General features: G+C 35.9%; 1 protein-coding gene across 4 annotated transcripts in view; it reads right to left on the bottom strand.

Moving 5' to 3' along the window:
* Nucleotides 1-23896, bottom strand: part of LOC138321252 (discoidin domain-containing receptor 2-like) — a 245975-nt gene that overhangs the window by 29043 nt on the left and 193036 nt on the right. The gene's annotated exons all lie outside the window — the stretch shown is intronic.

The following is a 23896-nucleotide window of genomic DNA, read 5'->3' as shown; positions in this document are numbered from 1 at the left end:
CTGAATATTCAGCATTTATATTGAACATGTCGTGGAAACAATCTATCTGTATAGTAAGAGTGCATGCTACCAGGAGCCTCCCACTTATCTCATGTTTACAGGTTCTTCGACATTCTCTGATCAAAGCGCCAGATAGGATGCCAATATTTTTACTAACAGTGATAAATGAGCGATTAGTTTTCTAAACATAGACACCTAAGTACATTATCCTACAGATCAAGAAGCTTTTTACACCTCAAAATGTAATGTGTGATCTGATTGGCCAAATGGGAAAAACATGGAATGTGATTGGTCAAACACCTATTACATTGCTGCATTAAAACAATTTTGATACCACATTCATTTAATTGATCAAACGGAATAACCCAACATGCATTTTTGGTGTAAGTATAAATGTTGACTGAACACAAAATTTGGTATCAAAGTATAAAATAATTTTATTCAAGAATAAGATGTTAGTACATGATTTCTAACATTTGAACACTTTAATTTCAAGACTTGAAAATAGCTCATTATGAGACCTCATGGAGCACAAATTTGGCATATAGGAAGTATGGTTCATATAGAATGCCAACAAAATTCCCGACTCCATGAGAACAAGAGGAAAGCTAACAGCCAGTACATTTACAGGCTTTGACTTGGACTTTAGCTAAAGGCTAAGAGCAAGCCATCACCACTAAACCTATTTCTGTGGAAACCGCCAACAAAAATATTCTCTCCACATCAACCAGTTCTGTAAAAATCAATGTCTTACTATAGAGTCACAAGACAGGGTAAGATGGCGGCTGAGGATGGTAGCAACCCCACAACCAACCGACATTATAGGGTACAAAAGTTTAATGGAGAACTTGTTAAAAAGAAATTGGCAAATTTTCCACTTTGCAATGCTGTGCAATGTTATGCCATTATTCACTTAAAATCTCTTCACCTGAAGGCCATGTGTGTTACAGCTATTGTAGAACACAGCTGTAGACTCTGAATATACAATTATCTAACTATTGGTAAATACGTTCATTGTTATACAAAACCTTTCTTCATAATGATGCATTTCAGATGCTTTTTTCAGCATTTTCTGCAAAAGGCACATTAAATAAAATCTTTGCATTTTTGTTATTTCTGAAACAGATTGAATGTGAGCTGTGATGATTTTGGTGAGTGTGTATTGTACCTAGCAGCAGCTCAAAATTGGTCGAAAATTGGTCGAAAATGTCGAAGGGTTGTGGAAGAAGGCCAAACACAGGAAGCAAGAGAATAAATACAAAGAACAAACAATGAGTTGTAACCGTCATTATTTGAATCCCTGCCATTCCTTAAAACTGTTTATTACAGGGATAAATCTGCATCCGACTTTCAAACATTGCCCACCAATGGTGTAAAGCTATTTTGTCAATATCAAAACTTAAGCATGTAGCCTTGAAAAATTTCTCAACAATAACTGCCAAAACAACTTGAAGTCAACATCAAATGTCCTGACGTGTTTTGGCATCCATGGATAATTTTAAGAGCAGATTTTTTTTTAAATTTTCCATTTATAAATACAGATAACGCTCTACATGTTCTCAGGAAAAGTGCTGCATTTTTATCCTTCATTATGTTAACTTGAATCGAGGAAACACAGGGTGTTTTGTCTCTGTAAGTGGTATCACTTAACATTAAGTTGGCTATAGTACTGGTTGGAATCTTTAAGAAATAACATGCAGTAATATGGGACATGAAACAAACAAACCACGTGGCGAGGTTTAGGTTTATATTCTCTAACATTAACCGTGACAACTGTCAGCACAAATGTTTGTTATTAATATAAAACGAAGCAGTCGGTTCACAAATAACATCTACTTGTAGTTGGGTATAACATGATGGAATCTAAATTCCTTTGGTATGATCTGCTAACATCATAGGACCACGATTAATAACATCCTGATACTGATGTGATATGGACTGGTACATATGATTGCTGTGTAATGGGCGCATACATCTAATTGGTATTTATGGCAATTAAGAAAGCATGGAGGTACTACCCCTACACTATAGGGTAACAGTGCAGGAACTGTTATATGTCAGATAGGGTAACAGTTTAAGAGACTGTTACACAGATATGTCATGATTCTTATGCAATTTACATAGATGGGTAATGGAGTGAAGGATAGACTCATTACTTTTTGCATAATTTTGAAATTGACTATAGTTATTTTTAATTAATTCAGTATTCAAGATGTAATTTATCTAAGACATAATGTACCCATTATTAAAAGGTTGAACCCAATACTTTTCACATAGTTCAAATTTGACTATAATTTTCTTATCCAAATTATGATTTAATTTTATAATATCCTTTTTGAAGAAACTGGCCTAGATTAAATTATCAATGCCCTATATTTTCTTATACTTCTCTGACCACAAAAAAACGCTAATTAAAGCTATTTCAGATATGTGACCTTTTTATCATAATTTCTTATCAATCTGTCAGAATTTCCCACTAAAACACAAGCCCTATCTATAAAGTTGAACTCTAAGGCTATAGTCCCCATTCAGTTAGCGGTCTCTGGCTATATTGGACATTTTCCAGCCAGGGTGGAATTGTAATGCCAATTAATTAATGACTCCACCTTTTTTTATCGTCCAAGAATGGCTTTACTAGTGTGAAAGGTTCCAGATAAAAACCTATGTATATCATTTATCTTTCTCTTAACTTATCTTAGACTTTTTGAGTGACATTTACGCATAAGAAATGGCATTTTAGGTAATAGCACCTTAGAAAGAAAAAAAAAAAACGGCAAATTTTGGTTTATCAGCTGATAAAACAAACCGTCCCCTCCGTAGGAACTAATTCCCTTGTAAAACGTTTTCGGAGTTTTGTTTATTTCTAAAACATTTTCACCAGTCACGTTTTGATATTTTTTTTCTGACAAAAATCTACAGCTGCCAAAAACATGTGAATATCTTGATATCCAGTCAGTTTAGATGTAAGATATGTATTTGTGCTCTTACTATCTTAGAAACAACAAATTGTAGGAAACTAGATGCGCTAGCTGGGTCATTTTAAAAACTGTACAAACTAAAACTGATATGTACTCGCAAATGTTGATTCTAAAAAGAAAGAACCTAATGCAAGATATCTTTACAAGATAAGTCACACATAGAATGAAAAAAACACAACAAAAAACTGTGATTAAAGAACTGCAGTCAATGAAAAACTTCTTTGTAGAGATGGAGAAACTGTGTTGATGGGTACTGGAGTGAAGGAAGTCACCAGCCGCGCTACTGAAGTACATAATGATGATGACAAAGATAAAAGGTGAGGATATAAAGAGGATAATGAGGACGATAGTGGAGAAAAAAGATAATGTTGGTACTTTTATGAAACAAATTTCGGGAGACCAGGAGTACTATTAGAAGTTTTTATTAATGAAGTGGTTGAATTTTATCTTATTTATCTTTCAAATAAGCTTTCAGCAGCCTTAACCCAGCCCAAAATACACCTGACATTTCATTGCTGTAAAGGAAGTCTTCTTTCATTAAATTGCTTTAACATCTTCTGTCTCGCTCAGGATAACAAAAGCGAATGTTTAGAATTGACGTAGTCGCTCTCAACTAATACAAATTGTAATTCAATATTTTTCCTGATCACTAGAAATAGAAGAATAGTAAATTGAGTTTCTCATCAACTGTAACCTTTCCTATTCTGTACCCTGTTGCCATGGATTCTAAAATTACAAATGTTTATGACCTGTCGATGACATCATTAAGACCAATGGGAGAACTCTAAACCACGGTCAGGCGAGGTGGGGAACATTGGTCGTCTGCATGTCTGAAACTAAACCTCACATGCCACAACCCATCCAGTTGGTAAGAGACTAAAATGAGCTTTCCTCTCATCATTGTCTTCAAGAAGATATCTCAACTACTGCAGTAAACTCAATTTCGAATTTCATTACAGCTGCCGTTCAATTTCGTTCCTCAGAGAGAGCCTGGTCGATATCAGGTTTTGTTTCAATTTTGTAGCTTAATGATTCTGTGTACTGGTCTATTGATGCCTTTCATCACATTTGAAGAGTTCCGCCAAAGGGGGATTAATCTGTTCAAAGGGAGATTATCACCTCGAAATGTTGGAAGTGAGTTAAAATCGTGTCTTTAAATTTAATACAAAAAGTTATTTGTATGAGAACGGATGTATTTCTTTCAAAGAGAAAGAAAAGAGCCTGAAATAAAGATTATTCACATCAATGAAACAAATAACTGCCAGTGAAAGATACATGGCAGAATCACCTTGGACTTCAATCAAAATAGAAAGGGTGTGCTTAGTGCTTATAATGATTATCAATTGTATTTACTAAATTGTGTGTGCTGAACCTGGACTTAGACACAACTCCCCCTTTGTATAAGATACCCCTCAAATTCTTTTGCCCTGCATCATGTATACACTCTGAATAAACAAAGCACTGGTGGTAATGGTGTTAGCTTCAATGCAGAGGAAAAAGGTAAGAAAAAAATATAGAATTTTTTTCCATTTTATTACATCTTTCTCTCTCAAAGGGAATTATTTTAAGTTCAACCAACTCCTCGTTTGAAAATTGTTCCGACCAAAATTTGGAGATGAATAAAGCCTTCATTGTATAGTTTTAACCTAACAATGCTCAATGAAACGCTTAGTGTCTTATCTTAGAAAGACATGCATGCAGAAATTGGCTGCACCACAACTTAACCATCAACGAGGAAAAGTTGAATTTTTATAGACAGGGTAAAAACTGACAGAACCGCACGATCTCTTTAGTGCCTGGATTTTTTTGTTCTTGGAGACTTTTCTAACAGATAAGATTGTTTCTAGGGTTGTCGTTTTACCTTCCCAGACGAGTGCTACTCTAGGGACAAAACCAGGAGAACAGAGAACAATGTGGGCCCCAGACTTTTATTAATCTGTCGGAGACAACTCATCTCTCTAAGCTGGAATTGTACTAACTAAACAGGAGAAATCTATTTTTGTTGGAATCAAATCAATAAAAATGTCAGATTTTACCTTCAAAACCGAATTCCGTCCAAAAATGATAACATAACATCTGTTAGTTTTTCGTTTGTTTTGGCTTAATCATCTCATATAGTTAAACTTCAAGTTTTCCAAAAATAAAATACCACAAAAATTTGTAACCACATTGTATCAGAAAGAGAAAATAGCAAGAGATAAAATTGAAACATTAACTATTCATTCATTTCATTCTCACTTCAATTTCATGTAAATACTCATTCCACTCAAGTATATGTAAATACTCAAGTATATGCAAATTATCAATCATAAATATGTTAAGATACTGGTGGTACCATAGCAACGAGGGCTATTAGCAATATACTACTTAAGCTTTTGTCTGATATTGATCTCTAAAATCCTAGGTTTCTCAGCTTAAAGGTGTTTACAGATTTAACATTTGGAATAATTCTTCTCTCGATTGAATTACGATATATGATGTTTCTATAAATACTTTCTGCAGTTGATTTTAAAGTTTAGAGTGCAAAGAAACTATGTGTTGCCATGGGAATGAAGCAATCTATCGAACCATAGCAGATCTTGGCATCAGAAAACCAACAGGTGATTTCAAACAAACCTTTCAATATTGAACATTTTTCATTTTGAAAAGAAGGAATCTGTGTGTACTGTAAAAATTGTATGACAGGTACCATTAAAGGTTACTGACTACAGTTAAGTACACTTAATACCTATCACTACTATAAAGGAATGTTTACACCTAGTCTGTAATCTATTAAGCCCAAAAAGTTCAAAACTACTTGACTTTTAGAATTTGACATAGGGATGATGTTAAGATTTCACTAAAAATAGATCCAGCTTACAGACTTTGTGCATGCTCTGATCTTTAGAGAGCACCGATTTTATCTTTACTTTGTGCATGGAACTCTTCTAACCACTGTTCTAGCTTCCAATTCTGCCTGGCTTTGGGGCGAGGAAAGTTAAAACTATTTTCAAAACAAATCCTGAAGCTATGAAAATGTCCAAAGCAAAATCCTAAGGGCTTCATAGATTTAAACACAAATTATTGTAAACAATTTACTAAATCTGTAAAGAGTTATGTATAGAAATAATAACTTTCCTACACAGCCTCACATTTTTCTGAGAGGGAAGATGTTTGTGAAGGTATAAATACAATAAATTCATTCATTCACCTCTGGATCTACATTGAAAGCCTTGTGAATCTTTGCTCCCTGGTGATGGACAGATATTGTGCCGCTATAATTTTGTTTTGTTTAAATGCTGAAGATAAGGCTAAAGGTGTGAATATCCCACACCAGTAATAACATAAAAACATGGGAATGGGCCTTAGCGGTCACCTGAGTAAGAATATATAATGAAACAAATAATGAAACAAATTAAAGACATATAAACACTATATGCTGGGCCTTGAAGTTGGTCAGTGATTTATAAATTTGACTCTTTAGACTATGAAGAGTATTTGCTTCAATCAAACCTGTGAACTAGCTTAGAGGTATTTTTTGAAATTTTAATCATTTTGACCCTTTTTGGTCCTGCCCCTCTGGTCCCCCAAGGGGTCATCGAGGACAGATATGAATGTTAAAATGCTATATCTTAGGCTAAATATTCTTATCAAGTTTGACTTATTTCCTACAAAGATTGGGCAAATAATGTTCACAAATATATTTTTCCTATATAAACTATAGTAAACTTGACCCCATCCCCAAGGGGAAACAGGAGACCCCAGGGTCATGTAATTTACAATTTTTGTAAAGGACCTTAAGACCTTTCTATTTATGAAAAGTATTTGATTCTACCATTTCCAGAATTTCAGAAGAAGATTTTTGAAGTTTTAGCCTATTTGACCCTTTTTTAGCCCCATCCCTCTGCCCCCAGGGGGTCGGCCAGGACCAATGTGGAAATGATATTAAAATGCTATCTCAGGCTAATAATTCTAACCAAGTTTGACTCGTTTCCAATGAAAATTGAGCAAAACATTCTCATAAATGTGTTTTCCCTATATAAACTTTAGTAAACTTGACCCCCTCCCCAGGGGGAAACGTGAGACCCCAGGGTCATATAATTCACAATTTTTGTAAAGGACCTTAAGACCTTTCTATTTATGAAAAGTATTTGATTCTACCATTTCCAGAATTTCAGAAGAAGATTTTTGAAGTTTTAGCCTATTTGACCATTTTTTAGCCCCACCCCTCTGCCCCCAGGGGGTCGGCCAGGACCAATGTGGATATGATATTAAAATGCTATCTCAGGCTAATAATTCTAACCAAGTTTGACTCGTTTCCAATGAAAATTGAGCAAAACATTCTCATAAATGTATTTTCCCTATATAAACTATAGTAAACTTGACCCCCTCCCCAGGGGGGAAACGTGAGACCCCAGGGTCATATAATTCACAATTTTTGTAAAGGACCTTAAGACCTTTCTATTTATGAAAAGTATTTGATTCTAACCATTTCCAGAATTTCAGAAGAAGATTTTTGAAGTTTTAGCCTATTTTACCCCTTTTGACCCCGCCCCTAAAGCCCCTGGGGGTCAGTCATAGAAAATTTGTTAATAGGATTAAATGGCCAATCTCATACTGATAATTCTGACAACATTTGACTCATTTCCTATTACAAATGACCAAATAATAAGCAAAAATGTGTTTTCCCAATATAAACTATAGTAAATTTAACCCCCTCCCCCAGGGGGAAACTAGAGACCCCAGGGTCATATAATTCACATATTTGTAAAGGACCTTAAGACCTTTCTATTTATGAAAAGTATTTGATTCTACCATTTCCAGAATTTCAGAAGAAGATTTTTGAAGTTTTAGCCTATTTGACCCTTTTTTAGCCCCACCCCTCTGCCCCCAGGGGGTCGGCCAGGACCAATGTGGATATGATATTAAAATGCTATCTCAGGCTAATAATTCTAACCAAGTTTGACTCGTTTCCAATGAAAATTGAGCAAAACATGCTCATAAATGTGTTTTCCCTATATAAACTATAGTAAACTTGACCCCCTCCCCAGGGGGAAACGTGAGACCCCAGGGTCATATAATTCACAATTTTTGTAAAGGACCTTAAGACCTTTCTATCTATGAAGAGTATTTGATTCTACCACATCTGTGAGTAGAGAAGAAGATTTTTGAAATTTTACTCAATTTTACCCCTTTTGGCCCCTCCCACAGCCCCCTGGGGGGTGGGGACCATATAATTCACAATTTTTATTGGCCTTATGCCTAAGAAGGTTTGTGCAAAATTTCATTGAAATTGCTTCAGCAGTTTTGGAGAAGAAGTCAAAAATGTAAATTGTTTACGGACATACGACGGACGACGCACACCGCACGACGCACGACGCACGACGGACGACGGACGACGACGGACAAAAGGCGATTAGAATAGGTCACTTGAGACTTCGTCTCAGGTGACCTAAAAAAAACATGGGAAGGAGTCGAGACAGAATTGGATGTTTATTTAACCATACAATAATCAGAGTATACTTACAGGAGATCTAGTAGATAAATACAGCAGATTTACAGACGTGTGGTTTTCAATTATGAAACACAACTCAATGCCAAAACGGAAATGAAAATATTCCAAAGTGGAGTTGGAGGATTCAGAATGTTAGTGTTGGAATTCAACTAGTTATACAAGTTTGTTAAATTTCAACCAATTCTGATCCCTTCAGACAGTTTGTTGCTGTTCTAACTCCTATAAAATATCTCATTAGATCTTCTCAAGGTGAAGACAAAAACCAATCCTTAGCGTTTCCATAACAACATGATAAAAATACAAGTCTTGATCCAACTATTGGATTTATAACAACGATCAAACTCCATAAATTTTATTCTATAGAATGACTTTGTGCTGGTATTCCAAACCTCCAAAGTCTGTTTGCTGTTGACGATATGACTTTGATTGTCACCTGGGATACCATTATATATCCCATCATGCAACATAATTTCATTAGGCGTTACATATATCTTAATAAACAAGCAGATGCAGTACATCTAACATAGTTACTGTATATTTTTTATTGATTGGAAATATAGATTATTTTCATCTGTTACTCTATCCAGCTTACAATAAATCTATGAAATTATCATCTGATCGAATGTGTTTCACGCTAGTGAGAATTCCTACGTTAGTTACAAGTGTTTTGAACAACCAACTAGAACAAGTCAATATATAGCAGGAAGGATGACCAATTACGCTGTATCCAACTATTGTCTCTGGTATCAGGGAATCCAAATCAAAACCGGATCACCAATACATTTTGCTTTACGACTCTGTCACAGTTTATGGTGCGAAACTCTCTACTACATGGAGGTGAAATTAGTTTAGCCTGCCTTTCATTATAGTGGACTCTATAAAGACTCCCCTGTCGCCATGGCGATCACCAGTTCTGTCCTTCATCAGATTGCCTTACATCAAATTAAAGAAGCTAGATAGATGGTGATGTGTATCATGGTATAGATTCAGCTAAGCCTTGATAGCTTCCAGCAACAGAACCAACTAACATACTCATCCAAAATGGCAACATCATTCAATTTTTCTGTTACAGCTAAACTCTTTATTTCAGAAGTTAATAACAAATATGTTAGGAATCTATTAATGAAAACAACATAGCACAATTAGATCGAAGGAAAAATAACTGTTTTCTCTCTCTTATTTGATCATGATCAAATTAACATAGCTTTTTACCCTATGACCTGGAGGTTATTTTGTATGCTCTGGATGCCTTTGTAAATAGACAAACATAAAATAGATATGTTTTATATTATTTTTATGTTGGAACATAAAAATGGTTGACCTCGCCCTGTAGGCTATGTATAGTTTAAAGATGAATATTTAAAGGTATTTTATTGACTTTTTACACCTGTTTTTATATTTTCATTATCAGCATTCTGAAATATGATCTAGCAGCCATTTTGTCCTTATCTTCCTTTCCAATTAATACTGTTACAGAGAGAGAGAGTACATTTGAGCAAACAATCCCCCAATCTACACACCAAGAACATACAACCCAAGAGATCTCCCAAGGAGAGGAGAACCTAAGATACCTCCTTAAGACAGAGCCAGCAGCAGTCGATGCACATGCAGAAGCTATATGAGTGATACCCTTATATCTTCAGCCTATAATTCCATGCTGGTGATATGTGTCTAATTTAATGATACCAGCTAGGCCTATAAAACATGGTAAAGAATGTAATTATATCTCTCTATCTGTAATACGCTTAAATTTCCCTGTCCCTTTTTTTTCAACACTGCTCACAAAGCACATGTGGAAGCCATGCAACATTTCGACAGCAATGCTTGCTTTTTAATACCGCTTCATTGCGTTTAGTTCGGCTCACAATATATTCTAATGTATTTTAATTAACTCCTGCTCTTCTGCCATCGTGTAAAACCCTGTACACAAGGATAAGCTGAAATCCTCACACAGCCACCATCTTCCATATGGTGTCTGCTGTATCAGCATTATCGATCCTTTTAGCATTGATTTTTCTATAAGATGCAGATAATTATCAGCAAGCATCATCATAAACTATGCTACCTCTGTCAATGCACCAGTTATCTCCCCTATACTGTCCCAACATTGGTTATCTACCTTTACCATCAGTTATTTCCCCTACAACTGTCACAGAACCAGTTATCTCCCCTCTGACTGTAAGCTGTCCAATCTGGCCAAATCTTTTTCAAATTGTAAGCGTTACATAATTAACATACATAATTATCAAAATGATTGGACAACTCTCAAGTTAATGAAAAAGGTTCAGAGTATCTAGTGTGCTATTTCAAATTTGTTCAATATTTTGCTATTGACTTTATTAGGGGTTTTTTGCAATGGCTTTTTTTGCCAAGCTTCTAAATATGCTTTGCTGTAATCAGTTTGAAACTTTTTACTTGCTTTATTTGGTTGATTAATCAAATGATAAATGATCAAGCCAATACAATCTGAATGTAAATGACAGTTGCAACTGCACATAATTAAACACTGCCCCATAATTCCTTGTTTTTGTTGTTTTTTTTTACTTATAAGAATATAAGATTTCTAAAACCCATTAAAAATTTATTAAATTAGCAAATCCAGATGAAAATTGTTAAAAGCCGATAAATCATCATATGAATTAATAGAAAATCAACAACTGAGATTCCCAAAGTAACAATTATGACAGCGTTGATGGATCTTCTGTCTTTCGGAACTGCTATTATTCCACTCTAATGTAGAGCAATTTCCCAGGAGTGTGCTGTGATAATTTTTTTACTGTAACAATATACCTCTTCATTCATTACATGTACACTTACGCCAAACCATGTGCAAGCGAACTGCAAATTTTCTTTACATTTTTTGACATAATACAATTAAATTAATGGATAGCTTGTGATACATGTTGGAATTTCAGTGTCTGGTCTGTGGAAGGTTTACAGTGTTGACAGTATACCTTACTCAATCAAGTTAATGCCAGCAGCATCATGTACACTGGAAAATCTAACATAACAATTCAGTTGTACTTTAGACTCATGCAATTCATATCAATTCTCAGGTTTTTTTTATTCAAATTATACTATTTTAAGGGTTCAAATGTTCAAGAAATATATAGAATTAAGGAAAGGTTTTTTCAAGGGTTAAGCTCAAAATCTGACTATGGTATTCAAACCAATTCTTCATGAAAATTTCTTTGCTTTAGTTGTTTTTAATGCACAACCAAAACTCTTCTATCTTTTTTTCAGTCTTTACCAAGAAATAATAAAATTTCATTCATTTGTGTTCATATCAAAATTTTAATTACTTCAATCTGTAAAGGTAATGCAAATATCCATTGAATATCATATCTGGCCTACACACATAGTGTTGATAAGCTATTCTACAAAAACAGCTGACGTTAGCATGAACCCTACTAAAACATTCCTACCAAGAAACCACATCTCTAATTCATAAGTTTCCTTTCGCTAAAGTCAATATTGTGTAATTATTGAAAAAACATAATGGCCTCATGTGGGTAAGCCTTGGACCGTCACTGATGCGGAAAGTGTCACTAATCTCCTACCTAGCACCATGGAAGACCACTGAAGCATGCATTGTTGCTAATTTTGTACCGTTTGACTCCATGGAGCTCTTCCTGTTTCAAGAACTGCCTTAGAAATAGATTTTCTGTGTCATTGACTGGACGTCCTACCATTAAAAGTGTATTCCACAACATTGCCATTTCTGTCCATTTCTAAAGCTTACAGTAATGTTTGATCGATGGTATGAGCTGATGGATATATAAATAAAGCTTTTAGACTTGAAAATGTTCCACCACATAGCCATTTTTTCTGAAAGTATTCCCTGGATTATGGTTGGTTGATGGTGTGTATACAGTGTTTGTGTGAACGTCAAAAACTTGGACAGTAAAACAAAAACCTGAAGAAGAGACAGGTTTCATCAATTAACCAGACTTTGACCATTAGTGGTGACAGTACACCCACTCCTGACCCCAGTTACAGCCAGCTTCAGTTGGCAAGGCACAGGCCATGCCCATATAAGGCAATGAATAGACTCGGTCATGCATGAAGTAAAACTATGTTCATGCAATAAACAATAAAGAAGTTAATGACTCCATGCCGCGCACTTCTAATGTAAATAACGGCAGTCTCCAGGGGAATGTCGTGGTCGGTTTCCCCACGAAAACCGATACAGGTCTCAAAGCATCCCATACACTTAAGTTGACAGTGGCTTCGTGTTTACATTATAAAGAATACAACTAGTCTGGTAATAGTCTGGTGTGAGCCCATCATTTTATAGAATGTGACGCATATCCGAGACACGACACATCCCAGGACTCGGTTGTCAAAGCATGTTACTGCTTTTGTCATTGCGTCAGTTGGAATAAAGACACCTTTATCATGTCAAATGACCGGACTTTCATGTTCCTAAATTTCAAATGCATCGACAAATTAATCGTAAAAGAAAGATGAATTAGAAAAAGCACTTATGATTCATGCAACAATATGAAACTTGATGGTTACAGCCGATTACATCATGATAATAAAGGAAGATTAGTGAGTATATACAGCCACAGATGTGTCATAAAACGGCCATGTTTGTTAAATATCCTGATAAACGGGTGCATATACCCAGAATTGATAAATCAATTTATCTAGACTTGATAAATAGGTGTATCCAGAATTGATAAATGAGTGTATACAGACTTGATAAATGAGTGTATTCAGTATTGATAATTGAGTGTATTCAATATTGATAAATGGGTGTACCCAGAATTGATAAATGAGTGTACCTATACTTGATAAATGAGTGTGCACAGTATTGATAAATGAGTATATAGCTATACTTGTACCCAGACTAAATAAATGTACCTATAGCTATATCAACAGTGTACCCATAACTCCTACCAGTGTACCCACCGGATGTGAAACAACATTATGTAACAGTTAATTCTCACCTTTGTGAGCAGGTGAGCCTAATTACAACCCCCAATCATTTCCTTTACAACTCAGGAAAAAAATGACTACTATAAATCATAAAGCCTATTTAGCAGATGTCTTTAGCAGTCTTCGCCAACTTCCGACATTTCATGTTTAGATATTCAGTGGAAATAAGATGTCAGCTTTAGCTTGGTTCCTCAATGAAATATGTGTGTTTTAGAACAGAAGCATTTTGATTCAGAAACCTTCCCCCCCTCCCCCCTCATGATGCTGCTGTAATAATATCTCACAGCTCCACCTGGCTTCCACAGAATACCATTTATCAAGAAAATGTGTGTGATTTTTTAGGTGTTCTTTGTTTATGGTAACCGACATCTGTCTCAATCAGTGATAAATTATAGTGCAAATGGCTGGGTGTAAGAGGACTGGATGTACAGGGGGAATATGTTATACCCATCAGTACACAGGGGACATCTATAATACTCAGTACCTGTAGAAATCCATCTTATAGTGGGGGGGATCCATCTTATAGTGGGGGGATCCATCTTATAGTGGGAGAGGATCCATCTTATAGTGGGGGAGGATCCATCTTATAGTGGGGGAGGGATCCATCTTATAGTGGGGGAGGATCCATCTTATAGTGGGGGAGGGATCCATCTTATAGTGGGGGGATCCATCTTATAGTGGGGGAGGATCCATCTTATAGTGGGGGAGGAATCAATCTTATAGTGGGGGAAGATCCATCTTATAGTGGGGGGGGGGGCATCTTATAGTGGAGGGATCCATCTTAAAGTGGGGGGAGGATCCATCTTATAGTGGGGGAAGATCCATCTTATAGTGGGGGAGGATCCATCTTATAGTGGGGGGGGGATCCATCTTATAGTGGGGGGATCCATCTTATAGTGTGGGGGGATCCATCTTATAGTGGGGGGATCCATCTTATAGTGGGGGAGGATCCATCTTATAGTGGGGGGGATCAATCTTATAGTGGGGGAATCCATCTTATAGTGGGGGAGGATCCATCTTATAGTGGGGGGATCCATCTTATAGTGGGGGGGGAGATCCATCTTATAGTGGGGGGATCCATCTTATAGTGGGGGGATCCATCTTATAGTGGGGGGGGATCCATCTTATAGTGGGGGGGATCCATCTTATAGTGGGGGGATCCATCTTATAGTGGGGGAGGATCCATCTTATAGTGGGGGGATCCATCTTATAGTGGGGGGGATCCATCTTATAGTGGGGGAGGATCCATCTTATAGTGGGGAGTCATCTTATAGGGGGAGGATCCATCTTATAGTGGGGGGATCATCTTATAGTGGGGGATCCATCTTATAGTGGGGGGGGATCCATCTTATAGTGGGGGATCCATCTTATAGTGGGGGGGAGGATCTATCTTATAGTGGGGAGGGGGGATACATCTTATAGTGGGGGGGAGGGGGATACATCTTATAGTGAGGGAGGGGGGATCCATCTTATAGTGGGGGGAGGGGAAACATCTTATAGTGGGGGAGGGGGATCCATCTTATAGTGGGGGGGGGGGAACATCTTATAGTGGGGAGGGGGGATACATCTTATAGTGGGGGAGGGGGGATACATCTTATAGTAGTGGGGGAGGGGGGATCCATCTTATAGTGGGGGGGGGGGGAAACATCTTATAGTGAGGGAGGGGGGATCCATCTTATAGTGGGGGAGGGGGGATCCATCTTATACCTACCTGTACTTATCATCTGTACTTGGAGATCTTTAAAGTACATATGGAAAGTTTTACTTTTAGCACCTTAGGTGTTATTCTTAGGAATTAGATAGATAAAATGTGGTTAGAACTATAAAGAGCCCAAGAAATATTGCCTTTTTCCTGGCATCCTCCATCTCAACTTTTACTTATGGGCAGTCATTAGGATGCTTTTGTTCAGAGGAATGCATTAGCTTTTAAACAAATATGGCTAATGTGTTAACAGTAGGTGGGAAAAATCCCGAAAAATTAATTTATTTAACTGTGGAATCAGACGATTCAGAGGCGAATAGGAGAAAAGATGTGTAAACCCCATGGTACTCAGAGGTCCTGGAGGATCAGGGAGTTACGACATCATCACTTAATACTATCATAGTAGATAATGATTTACATACCAATGAAAGTCCAGCTAGGTAAGTTATGTGTCACATTAAGACTTCTACAACTGTTAATGACATCACATAGATTAGACAGAGATTCCAACTTGGCAGTGGACATGCTATTTATTCCAAATGGGCTTATTTCCAGGCATGGCTGAACCACACATCTAGCTTTTATCATAAAAGTATTCAATACAAACATTGTCAAAAATGGTAAATCATTTTTTTTTATTTCCCAAGCTTACATGAAAGAAAATGGAAATATAAAAATGCTGTTTTTGTTTCCTTGTTAAAGTAATGGACTGATGTGTTTGTTTTAATGTGCTAGAAACAGCAGGCATCACAGAATTTGATACAGACCTAAGTTTTATGTTGTAGACTATTGTATGCTCAGTAGACCGCTATAATGGCCAGCCTCCACAGAACTGTTGTCAAATATTGGCACAGTTCACAAAAACAAGCTGATGCAAGCGCTGTTCGGAAATTCTCACCTCCTTCAGAAGTCAATTTACAAAATATGTAGCGTCTATATTTATTCTGAATGCAATTTGTTTTAATCATCACATATATACAAACTATCACAGTTCATAAATTTACGTTAATGTTATCGTAGTTTTGTCCTAATGGACGTGTGAAATTGTCGTTTCAGTAGTCGCCATTTGCTTTATTAGTCTGTTAGCGTGTGACAAATTTCCTCTCCTCAACGGCCATTATATCACAGTATATGCCAAGCAGCTATCGCCACTGGATATCACCTTAATTGAATTTTTTGTAGATGTATATATGGCAATTCAGCGTGAAAATTGTTGGCATCAAAATCAGTTATAATTGAATTTCTGCTTCTTGTGGTGCCCAATGACCCCCATATTTATTGGGAGTTCAAAAAAGTTTGACTTGCCCTTGGAGGAATGCACTGTAGACACGGAGATGAATTTAAAGAGTATAGCAGACAAAAATCTTCCCAGACATGTGTGAAAAGTCATTGTGGAGATTCCTTATCCACGAAGCTAATAGCAAATTGTCTCCAGTGTTTTTCTCTGATGTTTACATACTTACGTGTATCAAAATCCCCCTTTTTTCATTCAAATGCACTTAGCATGTGAAATCTCTTAGCTTATGAAGGCCAAACAATTAAAGAATAAATATATACAACGTGGATATGACAAATCATGGTACTAACAGGTCTTTGTGAATCAAGTAAATTTCAAGCCTATTCTTCATTTCACTATTTTCTTTCATTTATTTGTATTTTACATTTTTTTTTTCAATTTTTTGTTTTTTGTTTTTTGACAAAGCAATGAAATGTACTTTCTCATTACATGCCAAACTCACCAGTAACCTATGAAGGTTTGCATGACTTCAAATGATCCCCTATGCATGCTGAGAATGCACTGAATATTCAGATCATTGAAATTCAAACTGTGGGCCAAGTTCCACTGATCAAGTAGGTTATGTAGTACAATGTTCATGGTGAAATCCATTAAAAATGGTAACGTCAGAAGATGATCAACTTATACAATATTGCTTCTAGAAGATTGGACATTAAAACAAAGCAGACATGTTCCCAAGGCAACAGTGCATCATTATTATCTACTCATCCTGTCATCAGGCATACAAAGCAATATTAATGGCAACAAGATACAGATATATCGCCATGGAAACCAAGTAATTGTCAAGAAAGGTGAAGCCGTGGCAACAACTTATATGTCATTAAAAACTCTCCATGTGAAATAAAAAAAAAGTGTAAAAAAGATTTCAGGAACAGCCAATCTCGCTTTCCAAATCCTTAAAGTACTGGTATCATCAGATAGCACTTGTCAATTTTTAAAAGAAATTGTGATATCAGTTGGAGCAAGCCAAGAAAAATTTCAATAAATTTTGTTTAATGTTTCATGAAAAAATGGTGAAATATATCAGTGCAATGGTTGTGCGAGCCTAAACATAGACTTTGGTGAATCCCATACCAACTCTAAAAGCATTTGGACTTTTCTTATAGAGTAAAATGACAGAAATACTACACAAACCATTTTAGTGAGGAAACTGTAGAGAGGGATGGTATTTATTGTTCAGGAGATTTGATATAGAAACATTGATCTCTGATAGCCTGTTGACAGAAACAAGACACTAAACCTTTATACTATAGAGGGAAAGGACATCCTATGGGTGAATCTGTTACTATGGATACATTGAATCCATTTATACTAAAGCAATATAAAGTGCATGTTAATAGAAGAATGGTTATAAATACTTCTATCTCTGAGTAAAACGAAATATGTTTCCCATAAAAAAGTTAGGCAGTTGTTATGTCGGTTATGTGACCATTGATGATTCTTACATTACCTGAACGAAAAGCTATGACAAGAGACGGCATCCACTTACATAACAGCTGTTAAGTCACCTGATTACAAAACAAGGGGAGGAAACCACTTAATGGAACAGCTGCACAGGAGTAAGCTCCAGGTGAGTTGATGTTGCCAAGTCTAAGAAACCATCTTATCATGCGGTAGAGAGAAAGGGTGACCTTCAATTGCTTCTTTTGTAGGAGCAAAGTGGTGAATACATCCGTGGGTGGGTGAGTATGTATCAAAGTCAGGAACAGGAGAAAAAGGTCAAAAACGTCAAAACACAGAAAACGGGTAGAGCAAATTCTTTTAGAAGTCAAACAGCAGCAGTGAGCAGAAGATTTATACACAACTGCTGAAAATGTATCTTAGAGCAGTAAAAAGGGCGTAATTGTGTACAGAAATTAGAACATGTGGTCACCTGATTATAATGGCCTAATTCGGCAGATTGGTAATGGAAGGGGAGGAGAGAAACTTAATGGCACAGCTGTATAACAACAGCTCTATACTCTAATTAACAGAAAATAATATATAGCCAAACACAAAGGCTGTGAAACATGTTCTTAAAGATATTTCTCCAAAAGAAAATTAAAAGCTATCAGATAAGATGTAGGAATGTTAAGACTTAAGATAATCATAATTCAATGGTCTTATCAAATCTATACAATTAGCTTATTTTTTTTATAAAAATGAATAGAAAGAAAATCATCTGGAAAGTTGTGTGCTTTCGAGATTTTAAATTTAGATGTCTTGGAATATAAAAAGCAAGATAAAAAAGATAAATCTTATCCATTTCTTTAAAAACTGAACTGAAATTCCTCATGTTTTCACCCATTACGTAATTTAGACATTTGTACAGAGATAGAAGTTAATTTTGGAAATAACTGGAAAGATATGCACTGCCTTATATATCAAATTCAATTAACTTTTCAATCAAAGTCAGTGAAATGCTTAAAAGATAAGAATACCAAGCCTCGGCTTCTCTAATAGAACTATTACAGCATTATAGATAGATAATTTTTTTCCAAAAGACTTAGACGTGAAATTAACCTGTATTTAAGATAACAATATTGGAAAACACCGATGGTATTAAAAGAATATTCAGTTTCACAGCAAAAAGTAGAAATATCTGGATTCATCTTACAAAAAGTGAACTGCAATCAGGTTTTCTAGTCTTGGCAAGATGACAGTAATATTTCATCTCCACCTCCGACAGTGGTATATCTTTCTCTTTTGCTTCATTAGCATGAAGACAGATTAAATCGTGCTGACTCTGCCACTCCGCCTCCTTCTTGTATCCCGTTAAATATTCAATATCGAAAAAAGTATATTACATATTACTTTTGGTCCGCACTATTGCACATTCTTATGACAGGCTTCATCAAGATTGATCCAGGTCACAGGAAAGCTTACATTTCAATGTACCATGTAGACACAAACTTGTGATCTTGTGCAATCAAACGTTTATATTGAACTTGGTGCGTTAGTACATTTAATTCATCATGATCAATGAGATGTTAAGTAAGTCGTTGTCATTCAAATGTTTAAATTGCTCTGTAAGTCAATAAGTTCATCATATCATTTGCCAATTTCGCCAGATTACTGAAGTCTTAAGGATGTTTCTTATAATCTTTTGATAGATATACAATTAAGAGTTTATCTATCAAGTCTTACTAATGATATGTACATTATGGTTTCTTCATTAAAAGATCCTCAGTGATCTTTGAATTTCTGTTCAACTGATTATTTTTTCTTTTGATGAGCTTAGAACACTATCATGCATGACCTTCAATAGAACTACATTTCTAAGAAACCCTTTACATAATTAATAAGATTCAAGCTCAGAAATCTGGCGTCTTCATTCACCAGGTATCGATTAACTTATCACAAGGTACACTATTGATCATGTGACACTATATCTACAGGTACTCGGAAACAAAAGCATATCCTGCTAACAACTCTGACCAAAGAGATTGTCCGAATGAGCAGACACCATCGCCTGTATTACAACCATTCTACTATGCTAGCTTTTCCCCTATTATACTTGATCTTCCTTGAAAATCCATTGTCAAAAGAGCTCTTGATGAATAATTTACAGCTGAGGATTTATTGGTTGTTTATTACTTGTTTCCTTGGCAACAGCTGGGTGTATTCTGCTGCTGCAGCTTGACAACAAGAGTCTGAAGGATCCTGACTATAGTCCCCCACCATAGGTATGTGTAAGGGACACCAAGTCGTCTAGGTCTTTGTATCAGCTTAATTGACCCAACATATTCTTCCTCTTTTGTTTAATGAACAGCCATCGATTCCCAATTTCGAATCTCCATCTTGTACTTGCATCCCTGGAATTTTTTTCACGTTAATCAATAATACACAGTAATGCTGTAGCACCAAGAGCAAGCTATAACCTTACAATGCAAACAGGACAAAATTCCACAACACTGGCAAATTCTCTTAGGTTTTATCTCGAGATCAGAACTGGAACATGGTCTGTGAATTTCTGAACTCAATTAAGACTTAATGTGAAGGCACAGGGTAATGGTAATGCCTCTGGTCACCACCAGAAAATTACACAAGCACCTGGAAGTCAGATACCAACATTATTATACAACACCATAAAATAAAAGATAGCAATCGTCACTGAAAATAACATTTGAAGCAATTCCATAGAATCCTGCGATGGAATTTCTGGATACTTGCAAATTTCATTTTGAATTTTTATTCTAAAAGAAGTTATAATACAGAAGCCCTTGTCTTTGGGGTATCACACGAATAATACATTATAGCATTGCTGTTCTGGATTGGGTCAATTGTTGGCTAGAGTTAGGAGTTCGCAGGCTCGAACCCTTAGTCTGCACCACTATGTAATCATTGAACTTACAGGCTTACAATACATTTTTTACCATAGGTATATATATATTAATATAATCATACCTTTATGTTGTATTTGCTGAGAACATTATACAGTTTTTATGTGTGATTATGGGATAATATCACTCTGTCCTTTTCAGACAAACACAATAACTTGTATGTAAGGACAATGGGTAACAATGGTCTGTTTTGCCTTACATCAAGGTATGATAAATATTTGATGCTGATCACAGCATCATCAGGCAGTCTGTATTCACTACACACGTAGGCTCCCCGAGGTGTGAGTACCTCGCTATTGTTGCCTGATGAGTCTATGATTGCCTTGCATCGTGTCAGAACCACCCAACAAACTTGGACCAGTAGGTATGAATAATTCCTTTTCCCCCATCGCCTCATAAATCGTGTCATATAACTTTGTTCGACAGGACAACATGGAGAGTTTTAAGGTCAAAATACAATTTCATGCAGAAGCGCTTAATCCTAATCATGGAAGTTTTTAGGTCAAAATGTAAAAAAAAAAAAAAAAAATCTTCCATGTAATGTAAATCCACACCATCATAGCTAATCGACTCAACTGATAGAATCTATTGATAAAGCATCATTATTTGATTATTGTCTTTACATGAGTCAACATTTACTTATCTGGAACTTGAAGTTTTAAAACAAAACTTAAATAAAGGAATAATACATTTCCTTAAAACCGTTAAATGCTTTTTTACACCCTAAGAGTGAGTCATACCCTCCAAAAGTGTTACATACATTTGTTTAAATAGAACTTGATTATTTCAGCATATCAATGGATCAAAAATGTGTTGTAAGTTAAGTTATATAAGTCATCGCCATGGTAACGTCACTCACATTTATTGACTATTTAGATGATCATGTGTGAATTTTTCAACAAGGAAATTTATTTAATTTTTTTTTCAATGAAAAAAAAGATATATACATTTGATATGTTATTGGAGCTGCCATGTTGTATCTGATAATGTCTATACAAGCTTTAACTAGACTCAACATTTATACGGGATAGAATCTGATACCAATAACATAGTGTGTTTACACATGTCCTAAACCTTGGGAGACACATTCTCTGTGGCGCTCAGGGCAAAAACACCAATCGGTGCAAATTTTACAGCTCTCCATATCCAGAGAAAATCTCATTCCCTATCCATGAGGATCTGAAAGTAGAATCCCTGGAATGGATTCCATATGTGTGATGACAACTCAAAGATTCCATCAACAGAATCGAGAAAAGCAATATTTGTCACTTTCTGACTGCTTTATTGACATTAACAAAACTGTTTTTAACGTTTCCAATTGATTTAAAGCTCATGTCTGTTTCCAAATTTGAACTACTAATGAAGATATCGGTACATCTAAAGCTTGGGGAGGCAAATTAACCTCCGTAAACCTAGTATACAGAAGCTTAGTGCACAGTGTTAAATATTTATGTGTATTTCGCTTTCCTAGGAGTTTCGCACCCTAAACCACTACCCAGAGTAATGAGAGAGCAGGAGATTTAATGAGTTAACATAGTGCCTTCAGCCGTAAAATTTACAGACTGAAATCTGCACCGAAATCCTCTCGATTTTTTACTTGAGTGAGGCTCTCTATTATCACTACTGCCCGTTGAAGTGTGTTCATTTGGGGGTTGATTATCACTAGAAGTGGGAGGAAGATAAGAGTGAGACTTCAAAGAGACATCACAAGGCTGGGGTCTAGGGACGGACAGATTTATAGACAGTCAGAAAACAAACCTGCACCAACACATAATGCTAAATCACAGTTCAGGACCAGCATAACAAGCATGAAATCAAAAGTTCTCATCCGGGTCATTAGTTGTTGATGTAACGGAACCACACACATACTTTTCCCCCTCCCTAAGTAAAAGAGTTCTCTTGATACCAAGGAAGAGAGATGTATGGTCTTTTTATCCTTCTAGACGATAGTAAATTCCAATTTGTGTAACAAGCTAAGGAGTCAAACTTGTACTTTCTACCTTCTAATACAAGAGAGTTCTCTTTGTAGTAAAACCTGGAGGTGTTATTCTTTCAGCCCCCTCAGCCTGACAGGAAGATTTAGGTGTCAAGCCTCTTTAAATCTTTATATAATGTCTGTTTCTTAGCTGGGTGTGCCTAAAGTACAGCACCAGTAAAGTAGGCTTATAATGCCAACCGTGCTTTGAGAGGATCAGGTCTAAGGAATTAAAGAGAGAGACAGCTTCAATTACTTTATGGAATCATATATTATTAAGGTGGCGACAAGTATAACATTTTATTTCCTCATAAAACTAGAGAGTTACTTTAGCCAGAACTAAGGACAAATGATAACCAAACTTGAGCCCATTGACTTTTTGCTTGCATCATCACTATCATGGTAAAAGTCTATAGGAAAGGCAATTGACAACAAATTGTTTGGAACTGAAGTAAACATTTCACAGCTCCTCAAAGGTCAAATTTGGAAACCACCAATGGTAGAAATAAAACTATTAGCATTAAAATGAAACCAAGATTATAAATAAAAAAAAAATGTTCCTTAGGAAGAGTTGAATTCCTATCAGCCTCGCATATATTATTGAAAGACAATTATTTCTCATTCTATAAATTAACTTTAAGGTCAAGATTATTGGATATGCTACAAAGCCACCCAACTATGTATAGAGTCAACAGAAAAACCTAGAATATAGGGCCAAAGCGATGTGTGTTCATAGAGTGATGTTCCTTCATGTAGACACCTCAGAAGAAAAAAAGTTTAATTAAGAGTTTGGACAATTTTAACTCCTTTGTTTTTGTTAATTAACACTGCAACTAAAATTTTCTCATCATCCTTTTTTATAGTTTAAAACCTGTTAGGTGATTGATTTTGTTTTTTAACCACAGTTATGTTTTTCAATGTCAGCAAGAGTTATAGGAAATTTCTGAAATAATTCCAGATTTTCAAAATCAATATTCGTACATGCAACTATTGATTACTGTTCTGGAAATGTTTTTTAAGCTTAATAAAAGCTTTAACGACAAAGTCAGACTTTGAAATTCTTCAACTCACATAAAAACTGCTCTTGAATAATTTGAGCCATCAAATTTCAAGGACAATGCCATATTTGTGGGGTTCCATCAGCTAGCTCACAACCAAATAGGGAAGGACCTGGGTCCTGGCAC

Source organism: Argopecten irradians, chromosome 4 (genome assembly GCF_041381155.1).
Source record: "Argopecten irradians isolate NY chromosome 4, Ai_NY, whole genome shotgun sequence".
NCBI lineage: Eukaryota > Metazoa > Mollusca > Bivalvia > Pectinida > Pectinidae > Argopecten > Argopecten irradians.
Note: the sequence above shows the minus strand (reverse complement) of the source record. Positions and strands in the feature narration are given on the sequence as shown.